The sequence below is a fragment of the Bombus impatiens genome, unplaced genomic scaffold (genome assembly GCF_000188095.3).
Source record: "Bombus impatiens unplaced genomic scaffold, BIMP_2.2 scf_0217, whole genome shotgun sequence".
Lineage (NCBI taxonomy): Eukaryota > Metazoa > Arthropoda > Insecta > Hymenoptera > Apidae > Bombus > Bombus impatiens.
This window is the reverse complement of record NT_176636.1, coordinates 1,163,764-1,188,862: the sequence shown is the minus strand read 5'-3', so window position 1 is coordinate 1,188,862 and position 25,099 is coordinate 1,163,764. Positions and strand designations below refer to the sequence as shown.

At 36.0% G+C, this 25,099-nt stretch overlaps 1 protein-coding gene and 1 long non-coding RNA gene across 6 annotated transcripts in view; one reads left to right on the top strand and one right to left on the bottom strand.

The window, feature by feature from the left end:
- LOC100745731 (myocyte-specific enhancer factor 2) overlaps positions 1–25,099 on the bottom strand; it is a 73,673-nt gene that overhangs the window by 25,857 nt on the left and 22,717 nt on the right. For all 4 annotated transcript variants that reach the window (XM_024366447.2, XM_024366450.2, XM_024366449.2 and 1 more), the window contains exon 2: positions 20,496–20,554. The gene's annotated coding sequence lies outside the window, so the exon portion shown is untranslated. The remainder of the gene's footprint in view (positions 1–20,495; positions 20,555–25,099) is intronic.
- LOC112212567 lies at positions 17,227–24,216 on the top strand. Of its 2 annotated transcripts, none has more exons than XR_004461401.1 (2): positions 17,227–19,627; positions 22,059–24,216. It is a non-coding gene; the product is annotated as an uncharacterized LOC112212567 (long non-coding RNA). The 2 variants fall into 2 exon arrangements; XR_002946399.2 differs by lacking the exon at positions 22,059–24,216 and adding an exon at positions 20,513–21,194.

The window sequence follows — 25,099 nt, the reverse complement described above, 5'->3', positions numbered from 1 at the left end:
TCGATAGATTGGGGGGGGGGGGGTGTTTTTCCAAAATGGAAACTGAATTCAAGTAACACTTGTCTTTGGTTACTTTAAATATATTCGGCACTTTATCTATGTATTAGATGAGTTATTATGATAACTGCATAATTCTACTAATTAAGTAATTTAGGAGTTTAATGTGAAAAATTTGTAACAAGATATAAGATTTTAATTGAAGAATAAAGATAGATAATTTCATACAGATTTGGATAAGTCATATTCGAGATAAATTTGAATAACCTGCTTGAAAATATCATTAAAAAAACAGTGCAGTAATTATGGAAGTATAATGTTTGAACTTAACACGTTCTCAAAATCCGAAAATTATTTAACAAATCAAATGGAAAAATTAGTAGATTCTACCGTGAGATTTAAATGATGAATATTACTTCGATCGAGAGAATTACTTCTTCGAAAAGATGAAGTCACCCAAGAGGGCACACACGATCGTCACAGTGACCTGAATTTCGGGCAAGATGAGGGAAAAGGGAGAAAATCAATTGACTGAACATTTTATCAAATCCTAATTTTATCAAATTACGCTCTCTACGATGAAATATTCAAATTGAACACTACTGTAAATCACTAAAAGTGACTAACGAGTCACATTCCCACTATAAGAAAAAGACTTTTAAAATCAATTATGAATCTAATTATAACCTCCTAAGAACCACCTTTACCACAGTTTTCCAATTACATGAACTTTCGAAAGGAATTTTTAATTTCTAAGTTACAGGAACAACTAATTAAAAAGATTGTCAATTTTCTTCTAATAAAATCATTACAACATAACCTAATTTATCCTTACCAAATGACACTAGCCACCGATAAAGAACGCTCACAGTTCAAATTCCTCTTTCGAGGTAATACAGTAATAGCAAATGGAAATAGAGATTCATCCTTGCAAGAGAGAGAGAGAGAGAGAGAGAGAGAGAGAGAGAGAGAAAGAGAGATAAGAAGGAAAAACAAAGAGCATCTAGAATCTAGACTGGCAGAGTAAAAACGTCCTGTCGAATCATCTTCGTACGCGAAAAAAGCTCAGCAGCAAGAGCTGGCAATGCCTGTCGATATTTAACGAATTATCCCAGGTGCGGGTAAATATAAATCTACTCCAGGTCGGATCGTATGTATTATGCATGAGCTGCAATGTAGCTGTCCCCCTACAGAGGCCGGATAACCTAACCCGTCGAGAGAGCCGGCGAGTGTTCAATATATCCTAGCCTATCGATCTCGTCGACCGAGCGCGAAAAGACGCGAGAAACGGGATAGTGGATAAGTAATTAATATTCTCCGGATAGAGATAACGAGCGATACCGTAGAGAAGGCCAACACTGGCCAATTCCGATACACGCGTGCCTGCACTCGAGTTGTGGCCTAAAGAGGACCAACGGGTGGACTAGTGACACAATGAGAGATAGAAATACAATATGTTTAGGGAATTTTCTGGGAACTTTTGTTTGATATTATCTTGTTTCTCACGTAATTGGTTTTGCGGCCATTATTTATAAGAAATTGAATACTAGGAATTTAAGAAATGCATTATTTATTATTAGATACTATTATTTTAGGAAATATATAAATTATTCAATGTGTATATATAAAATTTCCAGTGTTACATAGACTACCTTAATTTAGTTTAATAGATATTAATATAGTAAGTGGTCCAAAATTTCTATTTACATTCATTTACATAAAAATATGAATTTGAATAAAAATCCGCAGTCCAGTTATAATATCATCATACAATACGAAGAAGATAGAATAAATTTTCTAGATTTTATTTACGTTTCGATTTATTAATTTCGATATTAGATTTCAGTTTCGTTACATTTTAATTATATACCTGGATTAGATACCTGGGTTGGTTTTGAGTTGCGATTATTGAGTAAAATCTTTGTCAAAATTTAATTTTTCCAACGAATGAAAGATCCCTCTGACTACAGTCAATGAACAAAATCAGGATAAATGTAATAATAACTTTATATCAAACGTAGACGCAAATAAATGTAGAAAACCAGGATAAATATACGAATAATAATTTCGTAATAATTTTATACGTTATTTAGTCAAACAGAATTTGTAGATTCAAAACATTAATTTGAACGTATAAAATCATATAATTATTGGAAATCTCATTTTTTCCATTTATGAAATAGCTAATCCAGAACCTGCTAATCAAACAATTAATTTTTTCCAAAACGAACGGTGTAATTGCGTTTGATGACGTCTAAGGTTGCTTAACAGTTACAACACAATGTATCGCAGTGAGTAGACCGATCGGTGGCAATTGTGTCTGCAACAATGGCAGATGTCAAATTGTCGGATGATCTTCGTTGAACGCGGAACGTAAGCTACTTTTGTGAAGACACGCCGATACATTATGCATTCTTGAGCGTGCAAGTTTACGCGAGATGCTTCCGAGAGGTTTGCATTACAAAAATACCTTGGACGAATGCTTGGAACTATCGATAACTCGCTACGAAAGTCTAAACTGTCCACACTGTTTGTAATGCGGCTTTTTTCTTTGATCAGAAAATGAATCAGAATTCTCCATATTTGACTTATACAATTTTCAAATGTTACTTTTTACTATTATGCTTGTAACTTTTAAGTTAAAGACTCTCGTTGTAAAGAATAAATAAAATAGAAATTTTCCAGCATGATTTTACTTCAACTATAATAAACCGTCTTTTATCGTAAACATTTTTCTATCCTCTTATTTGAAGCTCATTTAGTTTCTATACGAAATTATTTCATATACGTAAATTACTATCGCCGTTATGAGACCTATCTGTTACGATTATATTGGTAACGTTTGAAACCAGTCTGAAAATACATAGAGGAATTACAAGATATTCAGTACAAGCACATATGTATTTCGCGGAGAAAAATTGATCCCGCTCAATATTCAACGGGACCATATTTAACACTTATCGTGTACTTAAGATGGCTATTCATATGTATTATAATTCTCTACTAAATATACGATTGCAGTCAGGATCTTGTATCTCCTGATCTATCTATATATATTTTCAGGTTGGTTTCAAATTTTATCCAATGTAACCATAGCAATTCTGTCTAATTACAGTTCTAATGTGATTTTAAATTACTTTATATAACACTCAGAATATGAACATAAAAGCTTCTCATGGTAATGATACAAATTCTTTCGTGGGTCAGTGTACATATTATATGAGCCGTCCATAAGCCGAAATGACAAAGTTCAATTTTTGAAACTTTTAAAATTGTAGTGCCAAGCCACTTGATTGATGCTTATCTTATATAGTCTCGCCAATTTTCTCTACTTTTTGTTTTGTATAAATAAACGGCTTATAATATTATAATACACCAACCGATAGTGCTAAATTGTACAGTTTCCACTGCTTTTATTTTCGAAGTATGTATTTTATTACAAATCTGTTATTTCATTCATATTCACTTTCATTCATACGTGTCTTATAATGTAAAGTGCTAAATAAAGTCAAATATTTTAGAATTTTTCAATAGGTGTAACGAATACTTGTACTCGGTGTCCTAATATTTATGGCCAGTATGTACAGTGAATATAAATTTAAATACATATTTAAATCGAAAATCGTGCGATAGCAGCGCCATATGTTTAGTGTTCATTTTTTCAAATTATTCCTCCTAACCTCCTTCCTATTCCTAACAAGAGAAGAATATGTAATGCATATGAATAGTTAAAGAGAGAGATAATTTTGTGGAGGAAACCACACATGCACACGTAACACAAAGACAGGGCATGGAGAGCGTTTCCATTTCATTGATTGCTCGCGTCGCGACTCGATGGGACGGAACGTGTATCGGGTAAACGTCAGCGTGGCAAGTTGCGCGGCCGGAATAATCGGCCCGCTGAAACGTAGTTAATCATAATGCCGATTATTTCGCGGATAGTTGCAGGAACCGGCGTCTATTTCCGTTTCACCGTCCGTCTCGTTTCTGTCATTCCCGATACGATTCTATTTGCGAGTGATCGACCGGGTCACACGGTTAAGCGTCGTTCATCCGATAATGAAGATGGACTTCTCGAGATTTTCCTGTAGAATTTAATATCAGATTGAACGCGGTGCACGTACCGCGCAAGATCGAATCGAATCGAGTTCTCCGAAACATTGGAACGGTCCCTTTATTATCGATCGAGGCGCCTCTCATCAAATATGAAATTTGGAAGATGATAAATAGCATGTTCTCGGTTATAAAATAATATACTGAGGTCACGACATTTTAGTTTTCTAATTTGTCTTCTGGAATAATATTAGTAAATTGATAAGTTATAAGCAGAGGGCGGATTTTTATGCACTTTTATATTTTTATAAATATAACTAAGGAAATGGAACTTAAATAGAGATTCGTTTCACCTGTTAAATATTATAATAAATATTCTACTTGGAATGTTTTCTGCACCTGAAAATTTCCTATAAATGCACAAATTCCCCATATTAGGCAATGTTTAGTTATAAGATATAGGTTATAGTTTTCCTCTTACGATTTTATAACTTCCCATCAAACAGAATAATCAAATAACCTATAATCTCAAAAATAATTAATTTTATTTGTTATTAATTAAACTCACGTAAACTTTATTATCATAATAAACTTTACTAATTAAACTTATTACTGCTATTTAAGGTTGTTCATTAATATCCGTAATTTGTAACTCAAGACTTGGGAAAGTTCAGCAATGATATTAGTTGAATTGTACATGAAGATTTTGGCATACAAAATGAGGGGATGAAATAAAATATATGTGGATAGAAGAAACATTTGATATTATTAAAGATCCTATCATGTAATTAAAACATTTTCTTGGCATAAGCTAAATTAGGATAAGCCCTGACTGCACATTCCTCGCTGATGTTTATTTATAGGTTATGTAAGTGGGCAGTAAGTCGTTTTAACAGCGTACTGAGTCGTGCATGGTCCAGCATAGCGGCTGTTCGTGCACAGGGATAAATTCACGGATGGTTACTATTGGGGTCCTTAATAATGAAAGGGTTAACACGTTCCCTGTCGCGTGTGTCGCGTACGTTGAATTTACCATTGAGATCGGATGTTTCCTCTGCTAAATACGGTACGCCATATTTTACGAAATTTCAGATGAGTATTCCACATACCTATAATCATTGTTTCATAGCAAATAATATATGGTGTATAATTTTATTCACTGATAAATTTCATTCTTACAGATTATATAAATATTATTAAAATTTCGCGTCATGGAGCAAGTTGATGGTTTTAATAATAAATTATTGGATCGTGAATCTCTATGCAACTATAGAAAATTGAAAGATGATATGGACAAATATATAAAATTATAAAATATTCAAAATATAATTATCGTAATATTTAGCGGATACAACAAACTTCTGCTCAGGTTCTATTCTTTTTAATTATGTCTAGGGAAATGTGAGTTTACATAAATACCAGTGAATGGATTATTATTTTTACAATATATCAGGAAAACTATTATTTTAATAACGATAGGATTTAAGAATCTTCGACGATCACAGGTATCGATATATTTTTTAGTAAGAAAATCACGCGATTGAAATTCAAGGTGGGTGCTGGAAAGATTCGTTCGCTTTGTTTTTCGTTTCTTCAACTATTTCCATCTGCATGTTAAACGTGCAACAGAAAAACACATTTAATCGAACCCATTATGTAAATCAGCTTTATTAGTTTGACTTCATTTCGCTTATATGACATGCTATTTATTTATCTATTTATTTCTTTACGTACGAAAAGGATTTTCTATATATGTGTGTGTGTGTGTGTGTGTATGCGAACAGGATATCATAATAATAATAATAATAATGATTGCCAAGGAGGAGAAAGCCTTTACATAAAAGTTCATCAATTCTGAAACAGCTATAGTTTACGTTAACGAGATTCGAGATTATTATAATTATAAAGTGATGCTTTTTATAGATAATTATTTAATACTTTGAGAAATAATTTGTATTTTACTCGCGAGAATACTAAGTACGGAATTAAATAATTCGCTACTGAGAAAACAATAATGCTCATTTCCATACTAACATTTTCCACTTCCTAGAAGTTCTTATAAAATAATTCTACAATTAAGCGTCTACGATAATCAAGTATGGCTTGTCAGAGTACATAATTTTATTACACGCGCTGTTATACATGGTATTTCAAAATTGTACAATTCTACTAATTATTTCCTGATTCTACTGATTCTACTAATTCGCGAACTAACTGTAGCACAGCTTTCAGTAAGAATTACTTTAATAAAGATCGACCATATCTCTCGATAAAGATTACGAACAACGGAACTCGTCATTTTCCTGCGAATTGCAAATATGAAAGAAAATAGCGCGATAACGCAAACTAAGTCCGCTATAAACTACAACTTTCAATAAAAATAACTTTAATAAAAATTGAATCGCTCTCGAAGAACGATTAGTAAACCGCGGATTTTTATTGTCTGAAATTTAAAAATCCGTTAAGAATATAAAAATCTAAAAATTGTTAAATCATCGAAATACAAATGATACGCAAACATATATAAAATAACCGCGACATAATATTTTTTATAATATTTAACCAGCAAAATAATTTTGCCACCTAATTATCGTTCTTTAAATTCTATCGAAGAATTTATATTATTATATTTCTATTACAGAAAAGATACGAATTAGCAGAAATATCAGCAACCTAATGGTTAGAATTGTCATCGAGAGATACGAAGGAAAAATCGCACGATCCCATAGGATGCAACGGGGTTCGATCGAGTCGCATAGCCGTTGAAAAAGCGTGCTCCGGAGAAAGCGGGGAAAAAGCGAGGAAAAAGGGAACGGTTAACTAGACGCGGATACCTTAGAGCACTGTGTAAAAGGGATGTCGGCCCTCGTGATCTCCTTTTGCTCGACGGTGCGAAGGAAAAACAATACCTACACGTAACAAATACCTTTGGAGAGCCCCGATCAATAGCAATATCGGGACACACTGTACCGTGGTACCCTATGCTCTTGGATATGTACGAATATCGCATTATGACTTTCCATCGTCTATACTTTTCTCAACAATCGTAATATTCTGTTGGAATTTTTTCAGCGTCGTTGAGTCGATTAAATTTGCCGAGTTTCAGATTCGTCGTAAGTTGCTTCGTGTTTAACGAAGATCAGAAATTATGTCGAGCCTAGTCCTATCTAGGTAAGTTGTAGGGGAGTTAGCACTTTATGTTGCTTTAGATAAGTGCGTCATACGAGAGGAATTTCTTAGTCGGTTCCGTGTGAGGAATTTTTTCTGGTGGAATCGGTGCATCACGTAGATCGTTGAAATTTCTCGTTAAACACCAACCAAATAATAAAGCTTGGAAAGAAGAAAAATATGGAAAAGAAGAGAGTTGGGAAATATTTTGAACTTTTCTAAATTTTACCTAGTCGGAGTTTCATACTTTCAGGGAACCGGACATTAACTAAACGATAAAACTTGGCAAGGAAACGTGAACGAAAATTCCAAAATATTCTCCATCGATATTCTTTTCAATATTCAGTCTAAATTGTACAGCAGGAAATTCATATTTTTAGAAAAGAACCACACGCTACGACTATAAACGGAGAATACAGCTTTAAAAATGTTAGAAAATTTAAAGAAATCCCTTTACGGATTTCTGTAACCTTCGCTCCTCCGACATTCGAACAATCGGAATTTCACATCGCGAAGAGATCTTCGACCCTTCCAAGATTCAGCCGAGTTTCCTACAATCGAATTATTCGTATTACCGAAAGACCTAAATACTAAATTAAAATTTCAACTTCGAATAGCAAAGCTTCGACAGTGTTAAAAATTGCCAAAAAGGCTTCCAACGAAAGGCTTCTAACCTACGAAACCATCATATTTCGTTTTAACAAGCGGACAATAGTTGCCACTCCAGCTATTTCGGAAACAACCGATCGCACGAACTCGTGAGATCTCGTTAATCGTCACGAGACGTCAGCAGACGTCGGACGAACAGCTAGCTTCCCGTATAAGGAGGAAAGGCTGGTTTTAAAGGATGGAGAATGAAAATACCAGGTGGCCACCAAACCATCTCTCGGCTCTAGAGCGAAACTAGCGAGTCGAAAAGGCGATCGTAACGGCTGTCCTGTCCCTCAGACGCACGGCATTCGTGGTCCAGGCGGCGTCTGTTGCCGTACCGGATATCCGCTCATCCTGCCACCACCGTAGAAACATCTTGGCTTCCGACGACGCTGGAAAATCTCTCTGCAGCCCGTTCGCTTATAAAATACGAACACGTGTCCTGCTGTGTTCGAATATATAGGCCTTTCGATAAGTGTTCTCGACTCGGTTTCTATTACGCCTCGATAAATCAATTTAGGCTTGGTTTCAGTGTTTTCGATTCGAGGAGGCATGATATAACTTGAAATATTGCCGATTGCATCTCTAATCGTTTAACGCGTGTGTATAAGGGCATAGATTTAGCGATGTTTAGTTTAGCTGATTATTTTCAGTCGTTGATTTCTTATGGATCAGACAGTTAGGATGTTTATACGTGCTTTAATAAATTGTTATCGTGCGAATAATTTATTTAGTATCTGTCAGTGGAGCTCGGTGACATGGGCGACGATTCTGAATTTTAACGAATAGAAAAAAATCTATAATAGGACGTAAATTGAATGTATAATAGAAACAAGATGAAAGTGTTATATCTTTCCATCTTAGATATAAATAATTCGTTAAAATTCCGCCTGGAATCCTCGAGCTTCTTCCTATTTTAGAATACGTAAATGAATTTCTCTCTGGCATCGACCACAAGAAGTTAGTCAATCACAATTATAAAATGAGAATCGAAGCTTTACGAACATGATAGAAACGTCGTCACTCTTATTTGTCTAAGAAATATCTATATATAATGGTAGGAAATGGTAATATTTTTCAGAAAACTGGAGGGAATAATAATTATTCCGTTGAAAAGATAAAGAACGATAGTAATAATTATACCCCTAAGGAGGTCAAGAATAATAACAATTATTCCTCTAAGATTATATAAAATAACATCGAGTAGAAATCCATTCGCTATCTTTTACGTTGCATTAATTACCAATTCGCTTTAAATTTATATACTTTCTTCTCACTCGTCAATTTTAAATTAAAATAAGAACGTAGAAGTTTAGAAAGTAATTTCCTATCATTTGAATAAATTACAATCTATGGAAAAGTAAAGTCGAAAAAAATAGATGATAAAATCTAAAAAAAAAAAAGAAAAAAAAGAAAAAAGCAAACCAACTTGATTTCTATGTTATTATTATTTATTTATTTATCGCAGCGAGGCTCAAAGTCCAGTGGAATCGTTCTGAATTAATTTCTATGTCTAATAGCAGGAAAAGACAAACGTGAAAAGATAAAGAAAAACCACAACGAAGTAAAAAGCAAATATAATAAAAAAAAAAAATAACGAAAACAAATATTCAACCAAGCAACGACAAGTTGCCTGCGTCGATTAAAAGGACGAAAGGAACTACATTCCCAACATACTTCTACGAATGGCAAAAAAGCTCCGTAGAACGAGTTTCGGCGCGTTCATCTTTTGAAACGGGACGAAATCCGTGGCAGAGGCACCAAGAGCTGCCATTTAACCGTGGCACGTGTGATCTGCGCACTTGGCACGCGACCAAAAGCGAGAGAATAAGACCAAACTCCGGAGATGACGTCACCAGGTGACTAGTATCGCGAAGACCGGACGAAATCTCCGAGAGCGAAACCATCCGATCATTCCCGTTTCGCAGTGTGTTCACAGTGTGAACTATCGCCAGGCACACGCTTTCATCGACGACGAGGGGGAGCAACAGGTTCCACTCTCTCTCTGTTTTTACGGTTCCACCGAGAAAACCAAGCCCTTTCGACTCGCGACGAAAGCTTTGTCTCTTAGCGATTTGCTCGATCGAAACGATTAGAGTGCGCTTGCTTCCCCGGGGGGATCGAAGAGTGTTTTCGATGCTTAATAACGATTGCACGATGCTTTTCTCTGTACGAATTGTTATTGTTTGCAGATTTACTATTTGGAGCTCGTTGTTTCTAGGAAATTTTTTTTTGATCACTCTTTAAAAGTTTGATATCGCTTTTACGTTGCTGTCTGAAAAGCTCTAACAGTTCTGATGGTTCGAGGTGGTTTTCATCGGATACATTCTACATTTATCTCGATGCACTTCGGCCATCATTTGGAATCGATAGAGCAAATAAGTGGATAAGTGGAAGCGCCTCTCTTTTATGGTGTTTTTAGCGAAGAATCGAATAAATCAAAATGTGTTTTGTCCTTACACGTATGAGAATTCTTGCGTGCTCATAATTCGCCGATAGTTGAGCTTCAACGTTCTCAGGCTCTTCTCGTACATGTCGGTTGGAAGTTATACTACAGAAATATTTTTTCTATCGATCTGAGGCCACCATACCGTAGATTTGATTTTTTGGTATATAAATATCAACTGGTTCGAGCGTTTTTACTATTTATACGTTTTAGTAATCAAACGTTTCGGTACACGAATATCCTACTATTGGGATGTTTCGCTATCTAAACATTCCACTATTTCTATATTTTATTTGCCATATGTGCACGATGCGTAAAATTCTCCATTTCAACTTTACTTAAAATCTTGTTAAAACATTGCAAGTAATTCTTCCTGTTTGCAAAATATCGTCTGATCAAACAAAGAAATTAGCTAAATAGTAGGATCCTTGAAGAAGGTTCCTTACTTATAAATCCGACTATCCGACTTCTATCATGCTAAAGTATACATTTTGTCCACTTGTTACCGGATTGGCTGACGAGGCTATTTTTCTATTCGAAATCTCAAATGAATTTGTCGACTGTCCACAGCTCCTTAGCCTTATCAACCTCCATGCATCATCCTATCCTCCAGTCTAAGTCTCATTCCTTCTATCCTCTGTTCTTCTCCTCCAGATTTCACCATACAGACGCCCTATATGCCAATTCTTGACGCAATTATTCCAACTTTTTTTCCACCTCAACCAGCAACCTCAGAAAGAAGGTTTCTGTAACTTTAGCTAATCCGAGCGATGCACTAACGCAGTTTTAACACTTTGAGCACCGAGTATGCTCAGACAAGAATATAGCCTGAATTCCTGCGTATCTTTCGAGCGATTCAAAAGATACAAAAAGGTCGCTCAGCAAGGTCATTCTGATTTACATTTCGATCCGATATACATCTATTGAATTATAAAGCCAATTCTTGACGCAATTATTCCAACTTTTTTTCCACCTCAACCAGCAACCTCAGAAAGAAGGTTTCTGTAACTTTAGCTAATCCGAGCGATGCACTAACGCAGTTTTAACACTTTGAGCACCGAGTATGCTCAGACAAGAATATAGCCTGAATTCCTGCGTATCTTTCGAGCGATTCAAAAGATACAAAAAGGTCGCTCAGCAAGGTCATTCTGATTTACATTTCGATCCGATATACATCTACTGAATCATAAGGGTTGTTGGTAACTGATGGTACAAGCAGAAATAAAAATTTTTATTTTATATTTTCGACTTCTTTTTTCACGTAGAATCACTCCCTTTCCGCATGTACCACCAGTTACCAACCACCCTGTATAAATTTATATGAAATAAATTCAATTATATAGGTGGCATTTTGCTCCACAACTTTTCTCCATCTTTCACGCAACTCGAATATTCCATGCTTGTGAACCTCTCAGGTTTCTCGGCGAGAAACTTTTCGACGTGATTTTTTATGACGACCAGATTCCTTAGAAATCGGAACGAACTTTCCGAGCGACCAATATCATATCTAATACTTTTTTTTTTACTGCTTTAACAGTAGTTAACATTTGTACGGGATACGAAGTACGTAAGACGCGAATTCGCTTCTGCAGTCTGCAAAGTAAATTAATTCAGCGTACTCGTACGCTTGTTCGTCTTATTGTCTCGCAGAGACTACGCGATACTTATCTTCCCCTTACTTTGTAACCACCTTCTCGCAGAAACAGATCTTATCCCGTTTAATTAATAAATTAAATGAAATTACATGAAAACGTGAGCAAGATCGCAATAGAGGAACTTTAGTATCAAGAATTAAAGAAGTTCTACCTTATTTCATTCTAAAATTAAAGATACCTTCTCGTTTCTCCATTCCTTCCCATGGCGAGGGGTTTCATTCTGCAGCCTTTTACCTATCTTAGAGATGCATGGAATTGGCTCGACTTCGTAGTTATAGCTTTAGCGTGAGTAGTTAAAAACTTATTTTTTAACTAAAAAAAAAAAAAAAAAAAAAAAAAAAAAAAAAGAAAAAAAAAAAGACAAGAAAAGATATGAAAACGGCGAGGTTTCTACTATTTTGAAAATCTCTGTCGAATCGAAACAGAGACACAGACACCTAGTGTTCCTTTCCCCGAAGAAAGTTTCTCTGTGCCAAGTGCGTCTTTAAAAAGGGGTGAAACCCGTCGATCATTATAACACAGTTTCAAGGTGGTCGAGTGACGAGCTACAAATTGATCCTCATTCACCCTTCTCTGCTCGTGTATGCGAGGGAAAAAGCGCGCGAGCACACCAAGCAAAGTTACCCTGAAATAACTCTTGCAGATTATGCGAGGTGAAAGAAGATAAAACGCGTATAAAGAGGCTAGTGAAAGTGCGAACTAATTTAACGTGTAAACTACTCTTGGCCTTTACAACGTTAATCTTCGCCAAAGAAATCCAATCGATCTTTTATTCTTCTCTCTCCTATTTTCTTTCTTTTTTTTTTCTTTTTTAATTCCTTTACGATTCCCGATAAAGAATGGTCATCCGGAGATATATTACTCAGAATTTCTTACGTTTAGCTTCTACAATTCTTTGGTTCAATTATTTATTCGATTATTTAATCACATAGAGGACGAAACAATTAGAATACGTGCATTTACAAAGACGAGCATAGACACTTGCAGGCAGAGAGGAAAATTAGAGCAAAGTATAAACGACAGAGCATAATTATACGGTAAATTAAAGATAAAGATAACGTGTCTCGTAGATCGCTCGCTCGAATGATGCATCATTGGTGAAGAAGAGATCTATGGGGACTGAAAAACTATTAGCTATAAAGCAAATATGATTTAGAATAATTTAGAATATAAACGAGACATTGAAACGGTAACGGGCTCCTTTAACGATTCGAGTGGCGCAATAATTTTTTAACGTTATTTTTTATTCGAAAATTTATCGCGAAATTAATAATTGGTACGTACTTTTTATCATATTCGCAACATGTAGAACTTACGATTTAAAATGTAAAATAAAATAATAACTTTTAAAGGTGATTTAACGATTCTCTAATCGATATTCGTGCATACTGATTCCTAATTTTCCATAGGTGTCCTAATAATATTTACGTATGGGGGTGCATGTGTGTGGAATTTCGAGGATTGAAAAATGAATTAGCTAAGACGACGAGAACGATGGATCCATGGTATAGCTTGGTTAGATATAGCGAGCCGATCACAATGATGCGAACGTGAACGAGGAGTAGGTATTCGTCGTTGTTACGTTCGATTTGGACGATGATCAAGGTGACGAGCAAAGGGCAGAAGAACGAATGTGACGTTCCATCTGCGTGTTATTCGCCGATCTACATTTACATACTAGGTGTTTCGCAGCAAATAAATCATCCAATTCGAAGAAAAAATTTCCCCTGCCTCAGCCTGTATATCTTAATTTTAAGTATTTATATTCTGTGGGAATTTATTCCTTCGTTATCCTATAATTTATTATTACGTAATACATTTATTATCCCGTCTGTATGCTTTCATATTCTTCGAAGAGATATTTTGATGAATTTTACATGGTACATTCGAATAGAGTCTAAGGAATATTTCGATATTTCGATAAAGCACTATACACGTCGTGGATCTTTTCGATAGGATCTGCAGGAAACAAAGAACCAAGACTCTTTAGGTCGGATATTATTTGATACGTTATTTTAATGAAAATTTCTACTCTGCCCCTTAAATATATCAAATACGTGAAAATAATCGAACAATTCGGAATGAAATTTTACCATCTTAAAAGTAACTTCGACCTTTCCAAATTTCTCTCCTTCCAGATATCGCAGATATACATTTATACGCAATTATCCTAAGCAGAAAGACTTTTAAGAATAGAAGCTGGTATTTGCCAATTAATCTGAATTCATTGAAAAATTCCAAATATAACTTGAAACGCGATTATTCCATGCAAAAGCATTTTTTAAAGATAGGAATCCTCCAAGTTGCAGAAATATTAGCCGCTCGAAATTAATCCACGTTCTTCTAAATATTCCAGTTGTAATTTTCAAGTCGACTATCCCGTGTCCAAAAACGTCAAAAATTCCAAATATAACTTGAAACGCGATTATTCCATGCAAAAGCATTTTTTAAAGATAGGAATCGTCCAAGTTGCAGAAATATTAGCCGCTCGAAATTAATTCACGTTCTTCTAAATATTCCAGTTGTAATTTTCAACTCGACTATCCCGTGTCCAAAAACGCTTTCGATGATAGAAATGCGAAAAGTTGGTCTGAAATTTTTACCAACACACCCTGTATATAAAACGTTTGGCGAGTCGAATCGAATATTTCTCAATGGAAAATCTTCTCGGATAGCGTTGCGAGAAGAGAATTTGATTGCTTAACATCGGAGAAAAAGAAATTCGTTCTTCGAATCGAACAACTCACATGTTTCAGAGTGTTTATTTAAATTGTTCGAGAAAATGTTCGTAAAAACACGCAGACCGGCGTCCGGCAGACGCCACGAAACTTTTGCCAAGGGTTAATGAACAAGATATGTTGGCCGACGATTTCAAAATGTTATATTACGACTACGGCCAGATGCGATTGTCAAAATTGTGCTGGCAACGCGTCACAACCGAAGACTACAGGGTTTGTCTGACTAACATGCGCCTTGGTGACACATTAACTTTTAATATGGCCGACTAGTATAAGGGTCTTCTACTGTAATCTATTTTCTGCATGAAATTCACTCTATTACGTTTGCAATATTTATTTGAAATTAATTGATCGATATTTAAACATCACTATAGAATATATCAGCCGCAACGCGTCACAACCGAAGACTACAGGGTTTGTCTGACTAACATGCGCCTTGGTGACACATTAACTTTTAATATGGCCGACTAGTATAAGGGTCTTCTACTGTAATCTATTTTCTGCATGAAATTCACTCTATTACGTTTGCAATATTTATTTGAAATTAATTGATCGATATTTAAACGTCACTGTAGAATATATCAGCCCATTGTCGTATTCTGTCGGAGTATTAACAAAGATCAACTAGGATTGCAGACGATATACTCTTCTGTATAATTTTCTGCAATTTTCTGCATGAAATTCACTCTATTACGTTTGCAATATTTATTTGAAATTAATTGATCGATATTTAAACGTCACTATAGAATATATCAGCCTATTGTGGTATTCTGTCGGAGTATTAAAAAAGATCAACTAGGATTGCAGACGATATACTCTTTAAATGAAAAATAATATTTCTTAATAATATTATTTATATTTCGTATCTATATTTATAATACCTAAGAACAATTTCTTATACCGATATATTTTATGTAATAGCTTCTCTTATTTCGGATACCGTAGAATACTATATATATATCGTGGAACAATAATTTTTTGATAATTTACAGTGGCGATAAATAATTTAGAACGAGCGAATATTACGTCGCGAACTTTACGTAGCACGATCGAAGGAAATTGTTACGATGTTCTGGATTGGAAATTTCATTGAACTGAATAAAATGCTGACGAAGAAAAGGGATAAGAATGATCGAGGTGAATATTTTCTTGGCTTGGAAGGACCAGATCAACATCCAAGCTTCGAAGCAGAGGAATGTAATATTGTTGCATTAAACGAGAAGACGTAGGTACGATATAATCGATCGTATCGCGTTATTGTGTGACAGCGTAAAAGAATAAGATGTATAGCGTGGCACGAATATTCTTTTCCATAAGATATTCGCTCGAGTATTTTGACTACGATACATTCCAGTTGCTTTACGAGTTTTATAAAAATGTTGTAAATACGTTCGAGCTTTTACGGCTGAGAGATAATTGTTGAAATTTATTCGGCGTAGAACCGAGACACTCCTCTTTATTTATTCGTGCTTCTTCATAAAACATGAACGTTATTCGTTAAAAACCTAATGTCACTTACGTCCATAGATAAAGCAAAGAATTTACGATACGATAAATTTTCTTCATCCACGCTTTCACGAGAATCGCCTCTTACTTTGCCAGTACCTACAGCCAAAAATGTATTACGCGCTTCGTTCAATTAAATTTTCTATCGCTCGTTCCAAACGTTCGTTCGACTTTCTATCAACTTTGAATTACAATGAAATTCGAGAATTTCAAAAGTAATTATTCGAATAATATGTCGAATAAGAAATCTAGAATTTCACCCGCGCAATTTCCAAAGCCATTCAGTTTCACTTTTTATCGTTCATTCGTCGAAAATTCGCTGACGTACTAAGAATTCATCGTTCCTTCAACCACCTTACGAAGTCATAAACATAAACGTACGTGCACTCGCCAAATCCCTGGCGAGCGATTGAAATTCGATAATAATTTCAATTCAACGCTAAATCCGAAACCTAGAAAACCTTCGATGTCGACCAACGAAACAAAATTCTGTTACAAATAGAATTTTAGATCCCGCGAGGATCTTAGAAAATGGTGGGAACTTACGTCGAAACCTCTGCGACAACCATGACGAACCATGATCTCGCAACCACCGATGATCGTTCCACCCTTTAATCCACGTGGATTCTGCGCACGAATTTGTCCGTAATCACCATAATCGCGCCGGAACGTCCGAATATTTCACGATGTCGATAAAATTCACGAAGCAATCGAAACAACGTGGAGCGAACGTCCGTACGACGAAGCAAAACAAATGTAGAATCGAACGATACACGCACACACACGCGATGACAATGGTGGAATGGAAGAAAATCGGCAAGCAATGTTGAAGATGGTTCGACGGACGTCGTTTGAGAACGACTTATACAGGAAAGTAAGGAAAATGTCGTTGACGAATGATACGCGTCTGCCTGAGACCTGCACGTGAGAGCAAAACAGCTTTGAGGACTGTACGATACACGCACGATCACTGGCAGAGATGTATACCACTGGACCCAAGGAAGTGGCGAAACAACGTGGAAGATCGACGTCGGCGAACGCCACTGGAAAAGAAAGGGGAATAGGTCGACGTGTACAGACGACGAAGAGAACACGTTTCCTTGATCCTGCTCGGCGTGCAACTGGTCCCGCGTGTACGGCGGAAGATCGGGCATTTAGTGGTGAACCGAGACCAGTAACGGGAAGAGAAAGAACCGAACGAAAACGTAGATCCGACAAGCGTGAAGAGACAGAGAGAGAAGAGGAATAGAAGATGCCGGTGTGGCGTGGTGTATTAACAAACCGCGTGAAAAGATCCCAAAAATAATTTCGGCGTGAAGAAATAAATCCGGGTGAGGCGGTCGCGAGGGTGCCTAAAAGAAGGTTCGCCACCGGGTGCCTTCTGGGAATGAAACCGGCATACTATGCTCGAGTTATAAGAAGAGCGGTGTAGCGATCGCATCGGCTAGTCGCTAAAGAGTTTTGCCGCCGCGAAGAACGGGAACCAACTCGACAGAACAGAAATATATTACTCTAGAAACCTATCAGACGTTTTTGGAACACTTACGAGTTGCTATGGATACGCAGCAGCTTGATGGCGAAAAGCGGAGGAGAGAGGTTAGAAGACTGTCAGGCATAATTCCGACACTTAGCAATCGCTGCAGTCGCATGGGAACGCGATGAGGAAGAATGGAGAAAGATTGGATAATCTAGAGAGGCTGCTACGAGTATTCTGAAACACCTACGGAAGCGACGGTGAAGAAAGACAGAGTGGACCGAAGGAAGAGTAACGTTCGATGTAGAGACCTGTAGGAAATGTTTGCAGCGCTGACGAATCTCTATAGCTGCAGAGAATCGTGACAAAGAATGGAAGAACGTATAAGAGAACTATAAGACATATTTGGAATAGCTATGGATACGTAAGAGTTTGATGACGAATAACGGAGAAATGGGCCAAAGGAAGAGTAACGTATAGTTTAGAGTTGCAACAGAAACATTCGTAACACCTACGAATCTTTATGATTGCACAAGATCGTATCGAAGAACGAAAGAACGAATCGAGGGAAGAAGAGTGGATAACCTAGAAAATAATCAGAGACGTTTGCAACATCTAAATTGTATCTATGGATACGCAGACGTTTGATGACAAAGAACGAACCGAGAGAACAGTTTAGGGATCAGCTACACATATTCGATACATCTACAAATCTCCATGAGCGCAGAGGAAAGATCTATCTCAAACGTTTGAAAAACGGATACGCAGAACCTCAAGGACGAAGAACTAAAATGTGAACGAAGGGGATGTTGCAATCGGGCATCTACCAATCTCCATACTTAGAAAGAATCGCAATGACAAAAGATAGGAAACCAAGTGGAGAACGTATAACCTGAAAACCTACGAAAAATATCTGAAACACCTACGTAGGAATCTCTACGAATGCACGGAATCCTGACAAAGAACGGGCAGAAGAAATCAAAGGAAGAATAGCGTATAACGTAGAAAAGAGGCAAAAATATTTGAAAGACCTACGAGTACCCACGGAAGCACAGAAGCTGGATGACGAAGTACAAACAAAGGGAATAGAGACCAATCGGACATATTTGGAACACCTAGGAACCTCTAAGAGTGCGCAGGATCGCGAAGACGAAGAATGGAAGAAAGAACGGCGAGAAGAAGGAGAAAGGATGGTGTCTAGAGACCCATCGGACATATTTGGAACACCTACGAATGTTTCTATGAACGCACAGGGTGGATTCTCAAACACTGGATACTGGTTTGCAGTAGTCGTTGTTGTTGTTGTTGTTCTAGTTTGTTGTTTGTATAGAGAATAGTCGACGTGAGAGAGAAGAGATAGTGATGAAGAGACCGAATATGCCGATGTGGCAAGGCTCGAGACGCAACGGCCACAAGGCAAAGGCAAGGCAAGCAAGCAAGGCACAAGCAGGCAGGACTTACCTCTGCTGTTTTTAGAACTCCACTCCCAGAACTGCGCGGGTCGAGCCGAGCCAAAACCAAAATACCACCGATATAGCTTTTCTGCGATGGTCTTTGTGTGCGCGACCAACCAGCTCTTTCCTTAGGACGTCCAACCGGCTTGCACCGGAGTCGAACGAACCAACCTTACCCTGACACGAGTCTACGACCACGAACATGGATGATGATGACGATGATCGAGACGACCAAGACGAGAGTTCAGACATTTCGATGGTGCATATAATAGTTTGAAGAATTGAATAATTCTGTTATTCGGTTGTTCGATGAAAGAAACGTTATCGAACCAAGTATCGGAATGTTGGAGGATGTCGAGGGTGGTTCTGTTCAAAACGACGACCAAGAATAGAAAAGTTTCGAAGGTGCATCGAGAGAAACTGTAGTCGTATTGGAATAATTTTTGTTGCTTTGGAATGTTGGAGGATGTTCAAGAATGTCGAAGGTGATTTTAGAACAAACAAAAAAAAAAAAAAAAAAAAGAAAAAGAAAAAATAATAAGAGAAAAAAAAGAAGGAGAAACGAATGGACTTTCGTATTACGGGATTCTTGTAGGTGATATTGGTATGAGACAGTGATTTGTGAAAGGGTTATGATAACTGTAATTGATGGAGAAATTGGCAAATTGGTTTCTTATATTGAAAGATGTTGAAGGTGGTTTTGCCAAAATGGATTCTCCTTTTATGAAATATCTATAGGGGTAGTTAAACCTGGTACGAGATAGTGATTTGTGAAGGGTTATTACGATTGTAATTGAGGCAGGAATTGGCAAGTTGAGTTTAAATAATGGAATAATTTGGGTATTTAATTTTTGGTTTGAAGAGGTTTCATGAAATATTCTTGGCGTGTATTGACAGTGATTAACGTCGTGAATGACGAATTCTGGTTTTTGAAAGAATTTCCAAGTAGCTTGTCGTTAAAGTTTCATTGAATGCTAATTTTGGAAAAATGCTGAGATTTTTAGAAAATTGTTTTGAATGGTTGTGTGTGAATAGTGCGCCACAAAGTCTTTATCGAAGCTGCAAGGGACTTTCTGCTTCGAAGAAGTATCTCTTTTTCTTTTGATAACCCAGTGACACCAGATAAACTAATTTCTTTGATTCACCATTTATTATATATTTGTACATAGAATATTATTTTTAAATATGAAATACTATCATTGTTTATGTCTGTTAGCGTACTCGCTTCGTTTATATTGCCGATTGTATTACGATTTACGAGCGAAATTTTCATATATACTTTCACGTATTTTTCTTCGATATTATTTAAGTTCAATTTTTTCTCTTATTATGAAAAAATAAGCCACGAGTTACCTTTCTATTGCATGTAGGAGCCAAGATCCAGGGTCGGTGTTGCATTCACGACGGCGGTCCTGAAACACAGAAAAGAAGACATTCTTGATTTTTGAAAATTATAAAATTCAAACAAAAGTATCCAAGTTGATATTTATTTTATCTTTTATAAAAAAAAAAGAAAGAGATCATAGCAATGACAATATTAAAGATATAGTTTATCACGAGCCACGTGAAAATGTTCGTCCGTCGGAAAGAAACGCTCTTGAGGACTCAAGTTTCTAAACCTTCAATTTTCTGAACACTCCGACTAATACAACTCATTACACATGTACATAACACGTATCACCTTACATATCACTTTCGATTATCAGTATATAATTATCATTTTATACTACTGCAGTTATTTGTTTACAGAAAAGAGACAAGAAATTGTACATGATTCGCCGAATAAGTAAATTAAATTTAATTAAAAGTATTTATTATCTACTCTTTCACGAACTGCCAGGGATTTACAATTACGAATAATGAAATAACAATATAGAAAGACACACATGTGAAATTAGTTCCAATATTGACTTCTATTGATCGAACTTTTGACACTCCTCGCGCGAGATAATTCGAATTGGAAAACGCAATAAAACATTACTCCAAACCAGCCCAAACCTAAAACAAACTTAATCTACACTGAACTCCTATTGAAAAAAGGCCGATTAAGATCATCGAATAATTGGAATCCAAGAATTACAAACGAAAACCAAAAGATTGCAAATCAAACAATAGCAAACCAACCGAAACCAGTTGAAACCAAACCCAATCTCACCTCGATTAAACCTGAAAAACCTTATTATTCTCAAAATAAAAAAAAAACTAATCCTAACCAACCAAATAATTGAAATTCGAAAATGAACCAAGATAGGAATATCCTTATGGACTTATTTTATTCAAACCAGCTCGATATAAATCGAGCAGAGAGATGGCAAACGAACGACACGACGTAATGTAATTCCTATCCATGCCTGTTCCTTCCAACTAAAAACCGATTTTCTTCCATCGGTTTGGCTCGAAGCATAGGTTTGTGAAATTCTCGACGATCGAAATCCGCGGCAGCTTGTCGTAACGTCCAAGTTTCCATAATTACTCGAGGGCAATTGGATCAGCGAAGCACCAGTCACGCTGGAAGATTCGAATGAATTCTTTATGCCATCTTCTCCGTTCACCGTATTCACCTTTAATCGGGTTAACGGAGCATGGAAGCTTCTCCAAAATAGCGGTCGTTATTAATTTAAGCCACTCTTAATACGGTTCCATACTGCCTGCCACCACGAAAATCGTTATCGTTCGTTCTGCCTTGCTTCGATCGGAATGGATCGCCATTTGAAAGATGGCAGAGTTCGAAAGTTCACACTATTGTTCATTTATTTTTTAACAGGTTATTGGATACAGTATTTGGGTTGTCATATCGAAGTTATATGAATGTCGTTTAGGAGATGGCACTGTTTGAGCGTTTATAGAGAATTTCATTTCAAGTATATGAATATCTATCAAGAGATTTTTGAATGGAATAGAATAATTTTTGTGCAGGCATACACGAAGGGGAGAAACTTGGAATTTCCATTCTTCGGGCGATTATTATCTTCTAGAAATATCTCAATGGATAAAGTGATTATTGCGCAGAAAGAAAAAGAGAGGTAGGAAATTTCCATTTTTTAGAGAATTATTGTACAGAATATTTGGGATCAAATATCTTTCTAGAAATTTCTTTACAGAAGATAATGATTTTTATGTAGCAACATAAGGATAGTTTTTTTTTACGATATATTAAAAAATAGGAAAGGGTATCAGGAAAGTTATATAATTTCGAAGGTTATGTAACAAATTGCCCAATTTTCAGTTACCAATCGTACCACTACCGATCGCTCAATATTTTTTTAAACCGTCTTCCACTTCCTCTTCAACGTCCACCATTATTACAGCAGAACACATACGTCAGAGAAGTGTCAGCTCAAAAAGCGAGCCAAATCTTGAAGACCAACTGATTCATTGATGAGATCATGCAACTAAAACCAGCACGGTCGTGCCAAAATACCCGGAAATTTTCTCTTTTCTTACTTGCAAAAATCATATATAATATATTATTATATTACTTATGTGGTGATCGAATCGTCGGAATATATCTCCGTTCTACTGTAACAGTTAAGGGTTAATCGCAGGATGGTGACAATAACTTCTGTCTTCTTAGAAGAATTGCAAAGCTTTAGATGACGAAAGTTTCAGGTCGTCGGATGAAAACTTCGTTTTCGAGGGATTCTGATGTTTTTGGTTCCCGAATTCACAAGTACAAATTTTACATCGCCAGATCTAAGGAAATTAATTTGTATATTTAGAAATCCGAAAATCGGAGTTTAAAGTTTTACAGAAAACTGAAGTTTTAAAACAATTAACATTAAATTCACGATAAATATTTGGAAAAAAAATAATATCGGCGATAACTGGCGTCTGTAACAGAATTTTACATCAGTTAATTAACTTCAGAAAAGCTAACATCATAATTCATTAATTCCAAATATGAAATTTACATATTGAAAACCTATTAGAATAATTAATCCTGGTAAACCTTATAAAAAAACTAAAATTTCATAATTGAAGACAGCGTTAACGTTAATTTAAAGGAACTTGAAATTGTTAAATCAGAAGAATTGAACAAACAGTGAACACAGTTGGCGATGAAACGAAGTTTCCAGGGTGAAACAAAGGCGACAATAATTTTTGCCTTCGCCGAAGCCGCCGACTAGGAAAGAGGAAGGCATAAAACGACATTGCTCCGGATCGGCACGTGCCACTCGATAAATCTGTCGGCAGCTGACGGCACAGCCGGCTGCAGCCTCCCGCCTGCACTTGCGCTTTCTCCCTTCTTTCTCCCCTGTGTCTTAACGTTTCTTCCGCCCCCTCCTCAACCTTCTTGCAATCCCTTCGCTCTTACGTGAACTCCTCGCGACCCTTCTTCGCGGCCACGCCAAGCGTTACATGTATCTTCGTGACTGAATGCTAGGATCACATCTTCGAAGCATTACATTATGATTGGATGCGTATTTTTATTTACGCAGAAGTGCAAGAACTCACAGAATTCGCATAATATACAAAAGTATATAAAATACGCGAAGTTTATCAGCTATTATAATATGAAATTTCTGCCACTCTAATTATAATAGATTTGTCCATTTATTAAATGAATATTTGAATTAAAACATTCGCTGTTAATTAGAATATAGCGAATCGCCATTGAAATTGCATCTTTGTCCGTGAAAAACGTCTTTATTTTAAGTAACAATGTTTCCTCTTCGATACTATTTTGTTTGCCTTTCACAAATGCACATAACCTATACTGTAAAAATTGCGTCAGCGTTGGTTAGCGTTATTACTTGGACAATGGAATTGACGCATAGAATGCGTCAATAGCAGCGAATGTTAATTAGTGCTCCTGGAACCGAATTTTGTTGTGCTATGTTCTCTCTCTTTTCGTTAATTATTTATTACAGAAACATGCTTCCTCTAAAGTTTTCACGAGAAAGTATAATGTACTAAATGAATTTATTTCATTAGAAGTCATAGAATTTGCAAATTAGAACCTTCATAAATATGATGTAATACATATCGATAATTAAAGAAAAATACATCGATAATGTGTTACTAAATTTTAAATTGTACGTAGCCGTATTACAATAAATGATCCTAACCTTCACCCACAGTATTATTCGTATGATGAACCTCTTTTGCTATTAATTTTTTCCAAATGCGACTGCGATTGTCTTTATGTTAACAAGGTTCCCACAATAAAAAGGATAAAATATATGATAGAATACATAACAAAGATCTCAAAATATATTGAGATAATGGCAAATTCAATATACACAATGTGATTCGCGGGAGTGCCAACATGCGACTACCGAAGTTCCACTTCCCTCTTCAATTAGATCTATTCACCTTAAGGTGGTGTCGCTACAAGCGACCGCAACACTCAAAGCAAACTTTTCCTAAATTACTAAATTCCTAGAACTTATAAATTACACGTATGTGTCTAACAAGAATAAGAGGAAATATATTTCGATCTTTTCAAATTACTTTCTTTACGATTCTTAAACCTTCCATAGTACCTTGAAATATTTCTAGAATTAATAAATTATTATCTTCGTACTAATTAATATTTTCTAACAATTTTTATACAAAATATAGTTAATAATAGAGGAAAGGCTTAAGATTTACTTCATCAAATTCTATACTCTCTTTCGTCTATTTTTTTCTAGTTATTAATTATCTTATATTAAAGTGGTTTATATAAAAATTATTATATAAAAAACTTAAATATTCATTCTGAATCACTTTAAAGCAATTCTGTGTATTTTGCAGCAAGTATAATAAAGGAAAACTACGTGTCTAGAACTTCATTGACGTGTAAGAAACAAACATATCAAATTTCAAGATACGTTTCACGATTACGTAAGAGAAGATTCACGAGGAAAACAGGAAACGAATTTTCTAACTGAACCATTACGTTCTACTTTACGACAAATAATTGTAGATTCGTTTCTAGGCCCACGTTCTAAACGATCCAGGAGGGCCTGCAT